Source organism: Crinia signifera, chromosome 1 (genome assembly GCF_055691185.1).
Source record: "Crinia signifera chromosome 1, ASM5569118v1, whole genome shotgun sequence".
NCBI lineage: Eukaryota > Metazoa > Chordata > Amphibia > Anura > Myobatrachidae > Crinia > Crinia signifera.
Window position 1 is genome coordinate 144871988 of NC_139217.1, and position 7923 is coordinate 144879910.

Genomic DNA, 7923 nt, shown 5'->3' on the forward strand with positions numbered 1-7923 from the left:
GGGGCAGGTAAGTATGACAAAAAAAAAATATTCCAAAAAACGGAGTATTCCCTTATCCGGAATGCTCGTGGTCCCGAGCATTTCGGATAAGGGATACTCAACCTGTAGTACATTTATTTAAAAAGCAAAAGAGAATGGATCCTGGTAACAATAGACTGGTGAGTGTAACATCGGTGGTAGGAAAATTATTTACTAAGGGATTACTGTATATTCAGGAATATTTACTGCAATATAAGATAAATAGTGGGAACCAACACAGATTCATTATTTATTTTATTTATTACCATGGGATAGTTCATGCCAAACTAACTTTATAAGTTTCTACGTGGTTTACTAAAGGCCCCCATACACTATGCGATTTGGTCCTGATTTCACCCGATTCAGATGGATCGGGCAGTGAAATCGGGCCAAATCGCAGGTATAGACACCCGGTCCGACCCAATGCGCGGTCCCGTGCGCATCGGGTCAGAGACGGGAGGTCGGACCGGCTGCACATAAGATTTGCTAAATCTTATGTGCAGCCGGGCAGGGGACACAGGCGGTGGATGCTGGCGAGGGAGATGGGCAGGGGGAGCCGGAGCAGGGAGCTGTCAATGCTCCGTCCGGTGGAGGGAGCAGGGGGGGGGGGGGGACGCTTCTAGTAGCGCAGAGGCAGCGGACCCTGCGGGGGACACAGGCGGCAGTAACGTAGAGGCAGGCAGGGGGAGCCGGGAGCTGTCAGCGCTGGAGAAAAAAAAAGCCCATACAATGAATGGGCAGACTGTGATTGTACTGCCGCCTGTGTCCCCCGCAGCATCCGCTGCCTCTGGGCTACTAGCAGCCCCCCCCCCCAGCCACCTCGCAGCGTCCTCCACCCGCCACCTGGATGTCCCTTGCCCCCCTGCTCCCTCCACCTTGTAGCTCCCCGGGAGTTGCAAATGATACATAGCATGCGATGTATCATTTGCAAAACTTGGCACATCAGTGCCTAATCGAGTGTCCCCCTCTCGGGGAGCTGCAGGGGGAAATCAGGTCCGACTTGTCCTTAGGACAAGTCGGACTAATGTATGGGGGCCTTTAGACTTTGCTAAGGCCCCACCGTGGGGTAAATTTACTAAGATGGTAGTTGTATTGAAGATAGGATGTTGCCCATAGCAACCTAGCAGATTCTACTTCTTATTTATTTAGCACCTTTTAGAGGATAATACATAGGATCTAATTGGTTGCTACGGGTAACATCCCATCTTCAACAGAACTCCAATTTTAGTAAATTTACCCCAGTGCCTCATAGGAGGGTTGATCCATAAAATGGGTGAGTTGGGTCTTGGAATTAACATTTGTACCAGGGTCAGGAGCTGTCTGTGGTATAGGGAACAGAGAGTAGTGGTGAACAGTACCTATTCAAGTTGGGTTTTAGTATATAGCAGTGTTCCCCAGGGTTCAGTGCTTATTGAGGATGGTCTACTAAGCAAAGTAGCCATTTTCACGAATGTCACTAAATTGTGCAGGGTTATTAAAACAGATCAGGATGTCTCCCTTTTACAGAGCGACGTAAACGAACTTGAAGATTGGGCAGATAAGGATATGGTAGAACTGGAAAAGGTTCAGGGAAGGGCAACTAAACTGATGACAGGTTTAGTCATTGATCTATGAAGAAATATTAGCCAGGCTAGGTAAGTTTACGCTGGAGAAAAGGCGTTTAAGAGGGAACATTATTAACATCTACAAAATATACCAGGGGTCTATACAGGGAATTGTCAGGTGCTCTGTTTACTTTGAGGACTATGCACAGGTGGAGAGGAGATTTTGTACCAACCATAAGAAGAGATTATTTACGGTTACGGCAGTTTGGAATTCTCTACCAGAAACTGTTCTGGCAGACTCAATAAAATACATTTAGGAAAGGGCTAAACACATTTCTAGCAGACAAAAACATCCAGGGTGACATTTATTAGAGATCGATGTTGGGTTTTTGGCGATTTTTATCGCAAAAACGGCCGTTTTTTCTTTTTTTTTCCCAAATCGACTATTTAATGTGTGGCGATTTGCGGCATAAATCGCACTTTTTGCCGCTAATTCGCACTTTCTGAAGTGGCGATTTACAACATCGCATCCAGATGTTTTCCCATTGAAAAAGATACAAATCGCTAATTTAATGTCTGCCGCATTTGGAAATCAGCAGCAAAATGCGATTCCCCCCCCCCACAAAAAAAATAGACCAAGTACAGGGTGGCGATTTGCTTAAAATCGCCAGCGTTTGAGCGTAGAAACGGTTAAATCTCTCACAGGTGACCCACATAGCACTTACTAACTCCCCTACATATACCCCCACATGATTATGGACACCTGTGAGGCTGTTTCAGATGGACATTTTGCAGAGTGGACTGGAGGTGCTAGTGTGTGAGCTGGGGCGTTTGGAGGAGCTACGCAGGAGGGATGATGCTGCCCACCAGATCCAGGTACCTTGACCACTCCGTGCTTCTCGTCGGTACCGTTCTAGGTGTACCTGGACTCCCTCTCTGATCAGCAGGTGGTGGACATGTTTAGGTTGAACCGACAGAACCTGTTGAACTTATATGAGCAGGTGAGAGATGATTTGGACCCTTGTGGGGGGGCCAACTATGCAGTGTCTGGGCTGCAGAAATTAATGTGTGCCCTCCACTTGTTTGCCACAGGCTCCACTCAGTCTGTGAGCTCATGGGGGTGTCACAAGCCACTTTCTCTAAACATTTTTCTCAAGTGTTAAATGCATTAAAGAAGCTGTGGCGCACATATATCACATTCCCACGTTGTGAGTCCGAGTGGCAGGACCTGAAGGTGGCATTCTATCGGCTTTCAGCATTTCCAAATGTGCTGGGAGCCATAGACTGCACCCACATTGGGATTCGGGCCCCGCACGTGAGGGAGCATGTCTATGTGAATCGCAGGGGCAGACATTCCCTCAATGTGCAGGTGGTCTGCAATGCCAACCTCAGAATTCTTAGTGTGGTTGCAGGCTATCCCGGGAACTGCCATGATGCCTATATCCTGCGGCACTCAGCTCTCTGGGACCGTTTCCACAACCACACCATGCCAGAGGGCTGGCTACTTGGTAAGTCACTTACCACTGTTTACATGATGTTTGCTTACCTATGTCTTTCCCTTTAACATCCATGTGTGTAACCTTCTATTCAAGAGTCATTTCTGTTGTAATTGTTTATACCAGCCCAAACAATATAGTATAGGCTGCTACTATTATGTGCAAATTACCCACATGATATGTGACCACACAAATCCCTTTACACGTTAGGTGACTCAGGATATGGGTGTCATTCGTGGCTCATGACACCTCTGCGGAACCCACAAAGCCCTGCACAGCACCGCTACAATGCTGCACATATTGCTACCCGCAATGTAGTGGAACGCACCTTTGGGGTGCTGAAAAGCCAATTTCGATGTTTGGACAGGTCAGCAGGTACACTGCTATACCACCCTGCCAAAGTGGTTTTGGTTATCCAGGCTTGCTGCATGCTGCATAACATAGCTTTGGGTCAACCAAATTATGTAGATGTGGCCACTGCAGCAGTCGTGCAGGAAGCTCAAACTACTGATGTTGTAGTGTGAAGTACACGGAGGAGGGATGTGGTTCGTACACAGATGATCCTGCAGCATTTCACAGGTAATTTTTGTGTGTACAATGAATAGTAAAGGGGAACCTGTAACACACAATGGCCCTTATTCTGGTTGGTGCGGTAATATCCGCGTGCGTTCGTACCGCCGATGTTTTGTGTCTGCGCATGTGCAGAGGCGTCTCTGCGCATGTGCGAGCGGGGCGTACGGCCAAATCCTGCATGAAATGTGAACACTCCGAACAGGGGGTGGAGAGGGGCGTGAAAGGCTATTTGGGCTCATTACCATATGCATACACCTCGCGTTTCATGGGCGTTCCCATGCAAACGCTGGGCGTACGCATGGTAATGCGGCCGTGACGCACGTGTAGGGGGCGGACATATGACATCGCCGGATGTCAGCTGCCCGCCCAGATCCCTGCTTTTGCACGCAAAAATGTCCGTGTGGTCTGAGGTTGCGGGAGCTGGTGGACCATTCGGTCCTGCATTCGATGGTCTGCGACCATCGAATGATGGGGGAGGTTCCCTGAGATGGAGGAGGCGTATTCCATGAAAAATACACGTGCGGTACGTTCGGCCAGCTTCTTACCGCGTACGGACGGAGTTGGCGATCCATACGGAAGGCGGGGTTTCGCACGCACAGTCCTGGCCGCATATTCGGATCCAGCCGCACCGATCAGAATAAGGGCCATAGATTGGTAACATTACATTTTTCCCTGTCCATGTTAATTGCCCAGAAGCAGACCAACAATAATGGCCAACACCTGCAAGCTACCCCACCACAGCATACTTTATGCCTGGCAACATGATAACACCTATAACAATGTCAAGTAAGTACTGTAGTTTTCTGTGTGTAAAAATGTTGGCAAATACAAATTAACATAGGCTTAATGGATGGAGGTGACATGGATCATTGATCTGAGGTGGTTGAAATGTAGCAAAACAAGTGGCACCTACATACAGTATGCAATTCCCAATGCTTATCCCCTTCAAATGTGACTATTTCCTTAAAATTCCATTACAAATAAGCACACACAACCCAAAGTCCCGTGGCTGCTAAAATGTCACTAGTTGACAATACATAATAGAACAGTGTGGGTAATCATTTGTAAAGAATGACAACAAGTGTGCTGGATGCAAATAATTTTTACTTGCTGAAACATTTAGGCATAGGCCATACCATATAAAAAAATTTCATGAACATTCACTGCATGAGTGAAGGAAAAAAAGAAAGAACATGATACACATGTAAATGCAAAGAACATTATTCATTTTTGAATACAGGCCGGGTATTAGCACCCTTACCACTAGTGGCACCACCACCCCTAGTACGGACACTACGCCGTGGGGGAGTAGTGGGGGACCCACTCATGGGTATGTAGGACACACTACTACTTTGGGTAGATGTGGTTTGGTGCTGACCTAACAAAGTAGTTGCACTGAGGCTGAGTTGCGTTTGTAGGGACATCAACGCAGTTGTTTGGCCATTAATAGCTTGGGTCTGTTCAACCATATTGGCATTTAGTGCTCTAAAATTAGTAGTTTGGCCCTGAATGGCTTGGCCAATTTCTGCTAAGCGTGTGTCTAATGTGGAGACAAGACGAATTTGTGTCCCTACATTAGCCCGCACACTTTGAGAAATTCGTCTCATTTGCAGAGCTATGTTACGCACATACCCCTTAACGGTTTCTAGTTGGGTGGTCTGCACCTCCATAAAAGCTAGTTGTTTCCCCTTGAAAAGATGGATGGATTGCGCCAACTCCTCCGCACTAGTGGGGGTGTTGGTGGATGCAATGATTGGGGCTGCTGCCTATATGACTGCGTATAGGGGGCCTCATTGACTGGGTGTGCTTGGTTTTGTGCAGGTTCCAACGATGGCACCGTCTCAAGGATGATTTCACTCATGTCGTCCATATTTTGCATGGGATCCGTAGGTTCAGGCATCGGTTGTGAAGGACCTACAAATGAGAAAAGAGTGGTAAGTATGCTATGCAGATTGGTGTATGGTGGGTCATGTTACCTTAGTTGGAATGGTTAGGTGTTGCTCATGCATTATGCATTGGCACAGGCTACTGTGGTGGGGACAGCCATGTGTGAAATGTGCAATGTGTTTGTGTAACAGTATGATATCTCACCTGCAGACTGGACAGTGTGAACAATCGGATGTGGCTGATGTTGCTCAACAGCAGGCTGGGACTGCAGAGATGGAGGTGTTTGAAAGAACAAGACATTTTCCATAATGATCATTTGCACCTAACTGTCACTTTTTCAAATATGCTGATAAAAACTTTACCAAAATCAAACTTTTTTACTCTGATATGATTACATAAGGAATGTGAAGACTTTGAACTGAAGTGGTTATTTCAGTATTATGACTGTGAACGATATTTTTAATCCACTTGCAAATAACAGGAAAGACCAGCAGATTACACATGTAAAAGTGACTGTAAAGTGCTTTTCCAACTACCCAGAGGATTGATATGGATTAACAATCAAGTACACGGCAGCCCTACAGTGATTAGGACAGCACACATTAATTGGATCTGTGGAACTACATAACCCAGCAAAATGCACAGTCCATTATTTAGCAATGCAAGCTAGCAAAATGTGATTTTGCTGTGATATGTAGTTCCACACACAGCAATCTTTTGGACACATAAAGCATTCCACCATAATTGCATGCGCACATGACATAGCAAAATGTGTAGTTGACATTACAAGTTGGCGGTGGAGTGGGGGGCCTGTCTGTGTCGGCAATGTGGATGCCGGGAAGCACCTCCGGTGGGATGATTCGGCGTAGCAGCCTCTCATAGGCCTTAAAGCGGACTTCCTGCCTAGGGCCTCCTCCTGTGCGACAGGCCTCTTTCTTCTCCAGGGCAAGCTTGGCTTTGAGGAGGCGCTTGATGTCATTGTATCGCTTTTTGAGGTTGCGCACACTCTGTGTGTGCTAACTGCATTTACCGCGGAGGTGATATTGTCCCACATCCCCTTCTTTCTTGCCACACTTGTGTGGTGATGGTGAGGACCAAGTAGGCGGTCATACAGGGGCAAGAGTGCACGCACCAGGGCCATATTCTCCTCATAAGAGAACCTGACTTTCCTCCCACTAGCTGTACGAGCTGCATCATCCTCCTCCTCCTCCACATTTTCAGCCTCACCCTCTTCCTCCTCCTCCTCCTGTCCTGCTTCTTCCCCCAGCACCTCCAAGTCTGCTTCATCTGCCTCCTGCACAGGCCAGTCCACCTCTGAGAAATCACCCTCTTGCAGCTCCTCCTCTGTGTGCCTAGCACTTTGTTCCTCCTGTGAGGACACATGGCTTGTGCCTGCTTCCTCCTCATCCTCCATAGCCACCTGCTCAGCTTCCACCATGTGGCCTCTCCCTGGCGCAGCTCTTGCTGGGAGCATGCTGGCTCTCCCTGTCCTGCCTCTGGCAGTGCTGCCTCTTACTCCCCTACCTCTCCCAGTGGTTGGGGTATTTGGGCCCAAGCTGGCTGTCCCTCTGCCTCCTCTGCACCTTATCACTGCTCCTCTCCTCACCATCTCAAACGCCTTACTCCCTTTCAAAGGGTAAAATGGCGTCTGCGCCCCTTTATATAGGGGGTGTGATGCGTATTGCAAGGGACTAAGGTGGGCCAATAGGTTAGCATGTTGTATGGGCTGATCAGGTGTATTGGTGTAAATCGCATTCCGGTTGGCCGCAAATACGCACATGACCTAACCCGGAAATCGCACTTTTATGGTGTATTACATCGACTAAATTTGCACCTTATCGCCATCTATCGCCATCTATCGCACTTTTCATACGGCATTGCGCCAGCCATTCAATACGCGATTTCTGGAAAAAAATGCGATTTAAAAAAATGGCGATACACTGCGATTTGAGTTAAAATCGCATTTTCTGAAAAATGGTCAACACATTAAATCTCGCCCCCAGTGTTACAACCCGCATTTTATTGCATTTTATTGTATATTAGGGGTCCAGTTAGAAATCCATTGACCACTTATCACTGGGACATCTAGCTTAAAATTACTTACTCAGTTTAAATGTGGGGTTCCTCAGCTAGACCTGGCTAGGTGATAGTCTAAATGTATAGTAATTTAGTACTAGTTGCAAGCCCATCCAAATGATAATTTCTGAAATGTATTTTAACTTTGAGCTGTGACAGTTTTTACTTTTACTTTGAGCTGTGAAAGCTTTTAGCCCACAAACTCTCCACCCCACCCCCAGTCCCTATTGGCTCCTACCTCCAATCTCTTCTCAGCTCCCTCTCTCCATATCCAGCAAGTTTGAAAACGATCAGTGCCCCTACAAAAATTGCTTTAATTTTCTGTTTTG

The 7923-nt window shown here is 47.1% G+C and overlaps 1 long non-coding RNA gene across 1 annotated transcript; it reads left to right on the forward strand.

The window, feature by feature from the left end:
• Positions 1–4294: 4294 nt before the first annotated feature.
• Positions 4295–5784, forward strand: LOC146026613 (uncharacterized). Its single transcript, XR_014454499.1, has 3 exons — positions 4295–4417; positions 5453–5565; positions 5729–5784. It is a non-coding gene; the product is annotated as an uncharacterized LOC146026613 (long non-coding RNA).
• The last annotated feature ends 2139 nt before the right edge of the window (positions 5785–7923 follow it).